We start from the raw sequence: 13,330 nt of genomic DNA, 5'->3' as shown, positions 1-13,330 counted from the left end.
AACAGGAGAACTTGAATTTAAAAGAGGTTTGGGGAGACAACCTACAAGGCTTGTAACCAATTAGATGGTTGCGTAGGGAAGAAGGAAGAGTCTGTATAAATATCAGGTCTCTCATTTTGTGGATCATTTGGGTGTTACTGCTCTTGATTCTTGTAGGAGAAATGGGACAGAACTTATTAGGGGGCTCTGATAAGAGCTTGCTTTCCTCTTGCAGAGTAAGAGGTAAGAGGGAATGAAGCAGGTGGGAACATGAGGGTGAAGCTCTGAAGTCCCTTAGCAAAGGGAAGCACCAGTGCTGTGACCAACATCAATGCATCCATTATTAATACACTGCACATGTTTGGGGACGCATGTAATTGATAACGACTCAATAAATAAATCAGAAGTGAATATGAAAGATGCTGAAAGAGTAAAGTGTTGCCTGAGAAACTCTCCAACTGTGGAATTTAAGGAAGGTTTCTCAGGACAAGCATTCTTCAAATAGAGTCATGAAGAATGAGCATGGGCATGGATCCTGAGAGAGAAAAGGAGTGAGCAGTGTCCTGCATGAAGAAATGGTACCTGATGATGTTCAAATACACTAAAAGCTACAGTGTGTCACCATATTAAGAACATCCTTGATATGAGATGTCATTGCAGAAAGGAGCAGGGAGGCTGCTGCAGAGCATTGCAGGTGTAAGAGAGGACAAGAGGTTATGAGGAAGTTTGGAGGAAAATGTCAGAAGAGGAATCAGGAGGATAATATTAATTTAAAAGATGTGGGAGTTAGAATATACAGAAGAGTTAACCAACAAGATTTCTTGTGTGAGGAAGAAGTAAGAGTAGTCACAAATTTAAGGATTCTGTTTCTGATAACTAGCAGGGTTAAGTCATTTAATTTATTAGGTTATTAGATATTTGGTTTCACTCTCTATTTTTCGAAAATCTCATAGCTTAGGCGAGTGATGTCAGCATCATGGTGGAGTGAGCTCTTCCTTTAGTCTCTCTCCCCTAAGATACAACAAAAAGGACATTAATATATTAGTAGAACTGGCAAAAGTCATTGATGAAGAAAAAATATTAAGGGCAGCAAGGAAGAAGAAAATAACCTATAAAGAAACCCTTATCAGGCTTTCAGCAGATTTCTCAGCAGAAACTTTACAGGCTAGGATAGAGTGGAATGATATATTCAAAATACTTAAAGACAAAAACTTTCAGCCAAGAATACTCTATCCAGCAAAACTATCCTTCAGATACGATGGAGAAATAAAAGCTTTCTCAGACAAAAAGCTGAGGGAGTTGATCCCACAGGAACACCCCTACAAGAAATGATCAAGAAGGCCCTCATTTCTGAAAAAAAAAGAAAAAAGTTACAAAGCCTTGAGCAAGGAGATAAATAGACAAAACTGGAAAATTACAGCTCTCTATCAGAACAGGTTAGCAAATATTTGATTATAGCATTAAATATAAAGGGAAGGAAAGCATCAAAAATAACTATAATCACTTCATTTTAATCACAAACTCACAACACAGAATGTAGTAAGTTGTGACAACAATAACAGGAGACAGGGAAGAGGCAACGGATGGAAACTGCATAGACTAAGGAGATCAGAGGCTATCAGAAAATGGTCTATCTCATCTACAAGATATTTTATACAAACCTCATGGTAAACACTGAACAAAAAATCAGAACAGAGGCACAAAGGATAAATAAAGAGAAAACCATCATAGAGAATCACCAAACTGAATCGGCAGTTGGAAATATACAGGACTGGAAACAAGGAAAATACAGAACTGGAAAACAAGTGATAAAATGGCAGTATTAAACTCTCATATATCAATAGTGACTCTAAATGTAAATGGGCTGAATTCTCCAATCAAATCACAGCATGGCCGGATGGAATAAAAAAAAGACCAAACAACATTCTGTCTCCAGAAAACATATCTCAGCTCTAAAGACAAACATATGTTCAAAGTGAAGGGATGGAAGACAATACTCCAAGCTAACAGCAAACAAAAGAAAGCAAGTGTTGCATACTTATATCACACAAAGGAGACTTCAAGATAAAAAAAGGCAATGAGAGACAAAGAGGGGCAGTATGCAATGATGAAAGGGACACTCCACCAAGAGAACATACACTTATTCATATATATGCACCTAACACAGGAGCACCAAAGTACATAAAGCAACTATTAACAGACATAAAAGGAGAAATTAACAGCAACACAATAACAGTATGGGACCTCAACACTCCACATACATCAATGATCATAATGCTGTGAAACCAAAAATCAACTACAAGGAAAAAGCTAGTAAAGTGACAAATATGTGGAGACTAAACAACATGCTACTGAACAACCATTGGATCAATGAAGAAATTAAAGGAGAAATCAAAAAATATATGGAGACAAATAAAAATGAAAATATATCAGGGGCTGGCCCCGTGGCCGAGTGGTTGGGTTCGCGCGCTCCGCTGCAGGCGGCCCAGTGTTTCGTTAGTTCGGATCCTGGGCGCGGACATGGCGCTGCTCATCGGACCGCGCTGGGGCGGTGTCCCACGTGCCACAGCTGGAAGAACCCACAACGAAGAATACACAAGTATGTACCGGGGGGCTTTGGGGAGAAAAAGGAAAAAAATAAAAAAATCTTAAAAAAAAAAGAAAATATATCATCCAATTCATATGGGATGCTGCAAAAGTGTTCCTAAGAGTGAAATTCACAGCAATACAAGCTCACCTTAACAAACAAGAAAAATCTCAAATAAGTAATCTTAAACGATACATAACAGAACTGGAGAAAGAACAAAGCCCAAAGTCAGCAGAATAATAAATATTAGAAAATATCATATTAATTATAAATATTAATTATAACATTTATATTATATTTATTTATATATTATATATGTTTATAAATTATATACATTTTATAATTTATATAATTTATAATTATATAATTTATATATAATAAAATATATATTTATAATATTCAATTATAAAATATATTAAATATTAGGAAATAAAAATTAGAGTAGAAATAAATGAGATAGAAACAGAAAACAGAAACAAACAAACAAAAAAAACAGTAGAAAGGAGCAATGAAACTAAGAGCTGGCTCTCTGAGAAGATAAACAAAACTGACAAACCTTTAGCCAGACTCACTAAGAAAAAAGAGAGAAAGCTCAAATAAAATTAGAAATGAAAGAGGACAAACTACAATGGAGGCACAGAAATACAAAGGATATAAGAGAATACTATGAAAAACTATATGCCAAAAAACTGGACAATCTAGAAGAAATGGATAAATTCTTAGACTCATACAATCTCCCAAACCTGAAACAAGGAGCAACAGAGAATATGAATAGACTGATCATAAGTAAAGAGATTGAAACAGTAATCAAAAACCTCCCAAAAAGCAAAAGTCCGGGACCAGATGGCTTCTCCGGAGAATTCTACTAAACATTCAAGGAAGATTTAATACCAGTCCTTCTCAAACTATTCTGAAGAATTGAAAAAGATGGAATACTTCCTAATTCATTCTATGAGGCAAACATCACTCTGACCCCAAAGCCAGACAAGAATAACAAAAAGAAGGAAAATTATGGGCTAATATTGTTGATGGACATAGATGAAAAATTCTCAACAAAATACTGACAAACCAAATACAGCAACACATTAAATGGATCATACACCATGACCAAGTAGGATTTATACCAGGGACACAGGAATGGTTCAACATCCACAAATCAATCAATGTGATATTTCACATTAACAAAATAAAGAAAGAAAACCACGTGATCATCTCAATAGAGGGAGGGAAAGCATTTGACAAGGTCCATCATCCATTTATGATAAACACCCTCAAAAAAATGAGTGTAGAAGGAAAGTATCTCAACATAATAAACATCATATATGACAAACCTACAGCCAATATCGTACTCAATGGTGAAAAACTGAAAGCCATCCCTCTCAGAACAGGAACAAAATGAGAGTGCCCACTCTTGCCACTCATATTCAACACAGTACTGGAGATTTTGACCAGAGCAATTACACAAGAAAAAGAAATAAAAGGGATCCAAATTGGCAGAGAAGAAGTGAAATGCTCAGTGTTTACAGATGATATGATTCTACACATAGAAAACCCTAAAGAATCCATCAGAAAACTATCAAAAATAATCAACTACAGCAAAGTTGCAAGGTACAAAATCAACTGACAAAAATCAGTTGCATTTCTATATGCTAAGAATGAACTAACAGAAAGAGAACTCAAGAATACATTCCATTTACAATCACAAAAAAAATAATAACATATCTAGGAATAAAATTAACCCAGGAGGTGAAAAACCTAAAAAATGAAAAGTATAAGACATTATTAAAAGAAATCAAAAACAGACATAAAAAAATTGAAAGACATTCTATGTTCATGGATTGGAGGAACAAACATAGTTAAAATGCCCATATTATCTAAAGCAACCTATATATTCAAAGTAATGCCAATCAGAATCCCAAAGACATTTCCAAGATATAGAATAAAGAATCCTAAAATTTATATGGAACAATGAAAGACCCTGAATAGCCAAAGGAATCCTGAGAAAAAAGAACAAAGATGGAGGTACCATACCCTCTGAATACACATTATACTACAAAGCTATAGTAATCAGAACAGCATGGCAGAAAAACAGACACATAGATCAATGGAACAGGATTGAAAGCTAAGAAATAAAGCTACACGTCTACGGACAGCTAATCTTCAACAAAGGAGTCAAAAATATACAATGAAGGAAAGAAAGTTGCTTCAGTAAATGGTGCTGGGAAAACTAGACAGCCACATGCAAAAGAATGAAAGTAAACCATCATCTTACACCACACATAAAAACTAACTCAGAATGGATTAAAGACATGAATGTAAGCCCTGCAACCATAAAATTCCTAGAAGAAAATATAGGCAGTATACTCTGACTTTGGTCTTATCAGTATCTTTTCAAATACCACGTCTACTCAGGCAAGGGAAACAAATGAAAAAGTAAAAATAAGGGACTACATCGGACTCAAAAGCTTCTGCAAGGCAAAGGAAACTATCAACAAAACAAAAAAATAACCCATCAACTGGGAGAAAATATTTACAAATCACATATCCCATAAGGGAACAATTTCCAAAATATATAACTCAACAACAAAAAAAAGGAACAACCCTATCAAAAAATGGACAGAGATGGGTGCCAGCCACAAGGTTTAGTGGTTGAGTTTGGCATGCTCTGCTTCAGTGGCCCAGGTTCGCAATTCAGATCCCAGTCATGGACCTACACCAACTCGTCAGCTATGCTGTGGCAGTGACCCATATACAAAATAGAGAAAGATTGCCAACAGATGATAGCTCAAGGCAAGTCTTCTTCAGCAAAAAAAAGAGAAAGAAAACAAGAAATGGCAGAGGATATGAACAGACATTTTTTCAAAGATATACAGAGGGCCAACAGCACATGAAAACATGTTCAACATCACTAATTATTAGGGAAATGCAAATCAAAACCACAATGATATATCACCTCACACTTGTCAGAATGGTTATAATTAACAAGACAAGAAATACTAAATGTTGGAGAGGATGTAGAGAAATGGGAACCCTCACTCACTGCTAGTGGGAATGCAAACTGGGTGCAGCCACTATGGAAAACAGTATGGAGATTTCTCAAAAAATTAAAAATAGAAATACCATATGATCCAGTTATTCCACTACTGGGTATCTATCCAAAGAACATGAAATCAATAATTCAAAAAGATGTATGCATCTCTGTGTTCATCACAGCATCATTCACAATAGCCATGACATGGAAGCAAACCAAGTATCCATCAACAGATGAATGGATAAAGAAGATGTGGTATATACATACATATACATATATATGTGTGTATATGTGGTATATGTGACGATGTGGTGTATATATATATATATATACATACACACATACACACTTCATATATATATATATATATATACATATGAAGAACTGATCAGTGGTTACCAGAGGGGACGGAGTGGGGACAAGGCTGAAAGGGGTGACTGGGCACATATGTATGATGAAGGATAAAAACTGGACTGTTGGTGTTGAAAATGATGCAGTCTATACAGAAACTGAAATATACTGATGTACACCTGAAATTTACATGATGTTGTAAGCCAATATGACCTCAATAAAATAATTTTTAAAAAACGTATACTTTCTTAGCTAATTTCAATACATGAAACAGTATTATTAACTATACTCACCTGCTACATGTTAGATCTCCAGAACTTATTCATCCTTCGTGACTGTGTTAAATTAATTAAACAAGGAGGCCACTAGACTGAGTTGGCCCTAACGCCATGGCAGCCTATGTAAGCAAACCAAAATCTAAGCCTGCAAATGCCTCAAGGTTATGAAATCAAAATGCTAAGGATAATTGATCACAAAAGTCAACTAGGCTTTAAGCTATAGCCAATCCATGATGTCCTTACTCTGATTCTGCTTTTCTGTATACAAGTCTCTCCTGGAGCGCCTGTCAGTGGAGCACTTCTAACCACTTCCAGTTTGGCACTGCCCAATTTGAATTGCTTTCTGCTCAAATAAACACTTGAAATTTTCAGTATGTCTCAGTTTATCTTTTAACAACTGAAACTTTGTACGCTTTGACTAATATCTTCCCATTTTCCCCACCTCCCAGCCCCTTGTAACCACCACTCTATTCTCTAGTTCTATGAGTTCAATTTTTTAGATTCCACATAAAGCGAAATCATGCAGTGTTTTCTCTTGCTGTCTGACTTATTTTACTTAGCATAATGTCCTCCAGGGTGATTCATGTTGCCACAAATGACAGAATTTCCTTCTTAAGGCTGAATGCTATTCCATTATATATACCACAATTTCCTTATCCATTCATCCATCAGTGGGCATCTGGATTATTTCCATGGCCTAGCTATTGTGAAAAATGCTGTGATGAGCATGGGAGTGCAGATTTCTCCTCAGATACTGATTTAATTTCCTTTGGATGTATATTCAGAATTGGGAGTGCTGGATCATAGCGTACTGCCGGGAGCCGTCAGCCTACAAGTTAAGCCTCTGCCTTGTGACACTGTCCGGGAGAGAGATGAGGGGACGCACGGCGACCCTCAAGGGAATCTACCAGGCTGCCCCTGAAACAAGTCTCCCTGGCACTTTTGACTTTCCTGCTTCTGCTCACTCTGTTCTGCGCCTGGGGTTATTTCAGAGGAAGTCAGCCCGGCCCTGGGAATGAGAATGATACAATGCAATATTCTAGGGAAAGTTCTGGGGAAAAACATCTTCTAGGGAAAGACCATTTTGACCCGTCCTTTGGTAGGGTGGAGCGATGGGAGTGGAGAGGGAAGAAAGAAATCTGTAGCCCCCACAGATCTCTCTGGGAGGACCGTGGTTGCCACGGCCCAGTGAGTCAGGAGACCACTGGGGGTAGCCTCCTTGAAGTAAAGAATTACAGAAGTTTGACTCCCCCTGGGCCTACACACAATCAGTTGCTCTTAGGACTATTGTCTACCTTGCAATCAATTACTCTTAGGACTATTGTCTACCTCGCAAAAACCTGCTTACGTGAGCCAAAAATACGTACTGGGACTGTTTCATGAAATCATCCTTGCATACCCTGAGCCCTATATGAATCATACATACACAAAATAAAGTTAGACTTGGACACCAAACTCCCTGTCTCACTGCCTCCTCCTTCGCCGAAGCCGTCCATCCCTCAGGACACCCTGTTCGGCTGGGGCTGGACCCCGGCAGCGTACTTCTATTTTTTATTTTTTGAGGACAATCCCTACTGTTTTCCATAGGTGGCTGTACCAATTTACATTCCACCAAGAGTTTACAAGGGTTCCCTTTTCTCCACATCCTTGCCAACCCTTGCTATCTTTCGTCTTTTTGTTTTGTTTTGTTTTTTGTTTTTCTTGAGGAAGATTAGCCCTGAGCTAACATCTGCTGCCAATCCTCCTCTTTTTGCTGAGGAAGACTGGCCCTGAGCTAACATCTGTGCCCATCTTCCTCTACTTTATATGTGGGACACCTACCACAGCATGGCTTGCCAAGCGGTGCCATGTCCGGACCCAGGATCCGAACCAGGGAACCCCAGACCACCAAAGTGGAATGTGCAAACTTAACCACTGCGCCACCAGGCCGGCCCCCTTTTGTCTTTTTGATAATAGCCATTCTAACAGATGTAACAGATCTCATTGTGGATTTGACTTTCATTTTCCTGATGATTGGTGACGTTGAGCACCGTTTCATATACCTGTTTGCCGTTTGTACATCTTCTTTGTAAAAATATCTATTCAAGTCCTTTGCCCACTTTTTAAGCTTTTGCTCATGCATTGTTTGAGTTCTTTACATATTTTTGATATTAGCCTTTTATCATATGTATAGTTTGCAAATATTTTCTCCCATCTTGTAAGTTCTCTCTTCATTCCGTTTGTTGTTTCTTTTGCTGTGCAAATGCTTTTCAGTTTGTTGCAATTCGCTTTTCTATTTTTGTTTTTGTTCCCTGTGCTTTGGAGTTAATATACAAAAAAATCATTGCTCAGACCAGTGTCAAGATTCTTCCCTATGTTTTCTTCTAGTACTTTACAGTTTCAGGTCTATGTTTGAGTCTTTAATCCATTTTGAGTTGATTCTTATATCTGTTGTGAGATAAGGAGAAAATTTCATTCTTTTTCATGTGGACATCAAATTTAACAACAATATTTATTGAAGAAACTATCCTTTCCCATCATGTGTTCTTGGCACCCTGCAGAAGATCAGTTGACTATAATTGTGTGAATTTATTTCTGAGTTCTCTATTCTGTTCCATTGGTCTATATGTCTGTTTTATGCCAATATTATAGTGTTTTGACTACTGTAGCTTCATAATATATTGAAATCAGGAAGTGTGATGCTTCCACCTTTGTTATTCTTGTTCAAGATTGCTTTGGCTATATGATATTTCTTGTGGTTGTGTATGAATTTTAGGATTGTTTTGTTATTTCTGTGGAAAATGCCATTGGAATTTTGATAGGAATTTCATTGAATCTATAGGCTGTTTTTGGTAGTATGGACATTTTAACCATATTAATTCTTCTGATCCATGAACATGGGATATCTTTCCATTTATTTCTTTTTCAATTTCTTTCATCAGTGTCTTGTAGTTTACAGTGTGCAGAACTTTCAACTCCTTGGTTAAATTTATTCCTAAGTATTTTATTCTTTTTTGTTTTTTGAGGAAGATTAGCCCTGAGCTAACATCTGCTGCCAATCCTCCTGTTTTTGCTGAGAAAGAGTGGCCCTGAGCTAACATCCTTGCCCATCTCCCTCCATTTTATATGTGGGATGCCTGCCACAGCATGGTTTGATAATTGGTGCATAGGTCTGCACCTGGGATCTGAACTGGCAAACCCTGGGCTGCCGAAGTGGAGCATGCAAACTTAACCACTATGCCACTGGGCCAGCCCCTATTTTATTCTTTTTGATGCTGTTGTAAATGTGATTGTTTTCATAATTTTTTGTCAGAAAGTTTGTTGCTGGTATATAGAAACATCAGTGATTTTTGTATGCAGATTTTGTATCCTGAAACTTTACTGAATTCATTTATTAGTTCTAACAGTCTTTTGTGGAGTCTATTAAAATTGTCTACCTATAGGATCAAGGCATCTGCAACAGAGATAATTTTACTTCTTTTTTTCCAATTTGTGTTCCTTTTGTTTCTTTTTATTGCCTAGTTGCTCTGGCTAGGAGTTCCAGTACTATGTCAAATAGAAGATGTGTGAGTCAGCATCCTTGCCTTGTTCTTGATCTTAGAGGTAAAACTTTCATTTTTTTCATTGTTCAGTATGATGGCTTGTCATATATGGCCTTTATTGTGTTGAAGTAAGTTACTTCCATATCTTTTTTTATCATGAAAGGATGTTGAATTTTGTCAAACGTTATTCTGAATCTGTTGAGAGGATCATATGGATTTCATCTTCCATTCTGTTAATGTGGTGTATCATATTATTGATTTGCATATGTTGAACCATCCTTTCATCCAAAGGATAAACCCCACTTGAGCATAATGAATGATCCTTTTAATGTGTTGTTGAATTTGGTTTGCTAATATTTTGTTAAGGATTTTAGCATCTGTGTTCATCAAGGATATTGGCTTATAATTTGCTTTTCTTGAGTGTCCTTGTCTGGCTTTGGTATGAGGGTGATGCTGGCCTTGTAAAGAAGTTCGGGAGTGTTTCTTCCTCTTCAATTTTTTGGATGATTTTGAGAAGGATTGGCATTCGTTCTTATTTAATGTTTGGTAGAATTACCACTTATTTCAAATAACTTGTCTTTGAGCTCACTGATTCTTTGTTCCACATGATTGAGTCTGATTTTAATGCTCTCTGTTGAATTTTTCAGTTCGATCATTGAATTCTTCAGCTCAGGATTTCTGTTTGGCTCTATTTTTATGGTTTCTATTTCATTGCCAAACTTCTTATTTTGTTCATGCATTGTTTTCCTGATTTTGTTTAGTTGTATATTTTTGTTCTTCTGTAACTCATTAAGCTTCTTTAAGATGATTATTTTGAATTCTCAGCCAAGCTGTTCATGGTTTTCCACTTCTTTAGGGATGGTTACTGGAGCTTTTTTCATTTCCTTTGGTGGTGTCATGTTTGCCTGATCCTTTGTGATCCGTGTAGTCTTGCATTGGTGCCTGTACACTTGAAAGAGGAGGTCTCTTCCAGTCTTTACAGTCTGGTTTTTGCAGATAAAGGCCTTTTCTGCCAGGTCCTTGAACTTGTGAAACTATCTCCAAGGTTACAGTCAAGCAGGGCTAAAGCCTAAACTCGTAGCTGTTGCCAAGCCCACACTTGGGGCCATGATTGGCAGGCCTATTATCAGAGGTGCAGTTACGTGTGCTTTATACCATTTCTCTGATTATGCTCCCTTTGGATCACTCTGCTCGTCCCTGGCTGGGCAGGACTGCCTCTGGACCAGAGTAGGACTAGAGCTGGGCCATGGGACTGCTTCCAGAACTTCAGTTGAGACCAAGTTTTGTGAGCCTATTACCAGGGGCTCCTACAGGTATGACTTCTACCAGGTCCATTGGGTGGGCTCCTGGGTAGACAAAACTGCCTTAGATCACATTAGAGCACGGCTGAGCCAGGTCCTGGGACAGCTTCAGGGACCATAGTCAGGTCTAAGGTCAGTGTCTCTCTTACCAGGGGCACCTACAGACAGAGCTCCTCCTAGGTCACTTGGTGGAAGGGGCTGATGGCAGGACAGCAGAGAAGTGGGACTGCAGCTGAGTCCACAAGGGAATGAGGCTGCTTCCAGTCTTCAGATGAGACCACAGTCAATGGGCCTGCCACTGGTGCATGGGCCTGCTTTCTCAAATTAGTCCTCCTTGGTCTTAGGCTCCACCGGGGTATTGAAACCTCCTACCTACATCCCAAAGCTCTGACAAAGGCACTTTTGCCTCTGGATGGCTGCCAAATACTTTTTTCTATTGGGTAACATGGAATGGAGCCCTCCTATTCTGCCATCTTGCTGATGTCACGCTCCTTTTTTTCAAAATTTAGAATGCAAAATTCCAGGAAACTGAGACAATGTCCACCAAGAAAATTTGAAGTACTTGCCATATCTCTTTAAAAATCCATACTCAAAAAAATAAAAAAGAAAAAGGACAAATGAAACCACACAAAACCCACATGCCCAATAAAACAATAAGAAAATGCCCAAACTTCAACTTATATGTAAGTGAAAACGCATAAATATATAAACACACAAACTGCCCACTCCCAGAAGCCTCTCTCACATGCTTCCATCCTCAGCCACACTTTAAGGAGAAAGCAAGGTCAGTCAAAAAATCTTTGTGGAGGTTAGGAGAGGAAAGCTGGCAGTGGGCCTAATATTAATCAAAAACCACTGCTAGAAAAAGAAAGTCCCTGAAGTGTGAAGACACAGAAAAAGAATACAGGGAGGCCAGGTTCCTGACTACAACGAAGGGACAGCAAAAAAACTTTTAGGAAAGGGAGTGCTCTGGGGGAAAAGATAATTAAAAGGAAGGCTGGAAAGCTCTGTAGGAACCTCCTGTGAAGAGAAGAACAAGCAAGGGGGAGAAATTTAGAGTTCTCTCCAGTACCATAAAATTAAAAAGACAAGAGAGAAACAACCTATCTTCCCATTACAACAAAAGCAACAGGTTATGCAGTAGAGGATAGAAAAACGGTAAATCTACTGGCATGTCAAAAAAATTTTTTTAATGACAGAATTGGAGAACCACTTACTTATTCAATGAAAATGGACAATGTCTAACATTTGGAAAATATTGAAAAATGGAAAAAAATCCTGAGATAACTTCTATTTTTAAAAGAAAGCAAGATGAAATGTGTACTTTCCTTAAAAAGTGCAAATTTGCTCCCATTAAAGATGAAACATTTAAAGACCAATTTCCTTGGAAAAAATAGAGAACATTATCATGGAACTACTCCACAGAAAGAAATGAGGCCCAGGTAGTTTAACAGGAAACTTCTAATGAATCTTCAAAGATCAGATGATTCCAATTTATTTGCTTCATAATTCTTTCCCAAACCTTGAAAAATTGAGAAAATTTCCTAGTTCTCATAGAAAGCAGGTGTAACACTGATACTTAAACCTGACAAAGAAATACAAAAAAGAAGATAATTACAGATCAATATCATTAAATGTTGATATAAAATTTCTAAATAAAATATTAATGGGCCTGCCCGGTGGCACAGCAGTTAAGTTCACACATTTCATTTCGACAGCCTGGGGTTCACTGGTTGGGATACCGGGTGCGGACATGGCACTGCTTGGCAAGCCATGCTGTCGCAGGCATCCCACATATAAAGTAGAAGATAGGCACGGATGTGAACTCAGGGCCAGCCTTCCTCAGCAAAAAAGAGGAGAATTGGCAGCAGATGTTAGCTCAGAACTAATCTTCCTCAAAAAAAAAATTAACGAATAGAATTCAATACCAGATTAATAAATTTACATGCCATTACCAAGTAGGATTTATTCCAAAAATACAAGTTTCGATCAATATTAAAAATTCTTTTAATGTAATACACCAAATCAATAGATCAAAAGATAAGATCATATTGTCTCAATAGATTCTGAAAGAGTCTTTCACCTAATTTAACAACTATTCCTAACAAAAACCAGCTAAGAAAATAGAAACGGACAGATACACTTATAATATGGTAATACACGCTCTCACACACACATATAATTTAGGCCTAACATCAGCATCTCACTTAATGGGGGACATTTCCACTAAGATTAGGAAAAGGGAAAGTTTTCCACTGCTTCCATTATTATTCAACATTGTT

This window comes from Equus asinus, chromosome 8 (assembly GCF_041296235.1).
Source record: "Equus asinus isolate D_3611 breed Donkey chromosome 8, EquAss-T2T_v2, whole genome shotgun sequence".
In the NCBI taxonomy this organism is placed as follows: domain Eukaryota; kingdom Metazoa; phylum Chordata; class Mammalia; order Perissodactyla; family Equidae; genus Equus; species Equus asinus.
Note: the sequence above shows the minus strand (reverse complement) of the source record.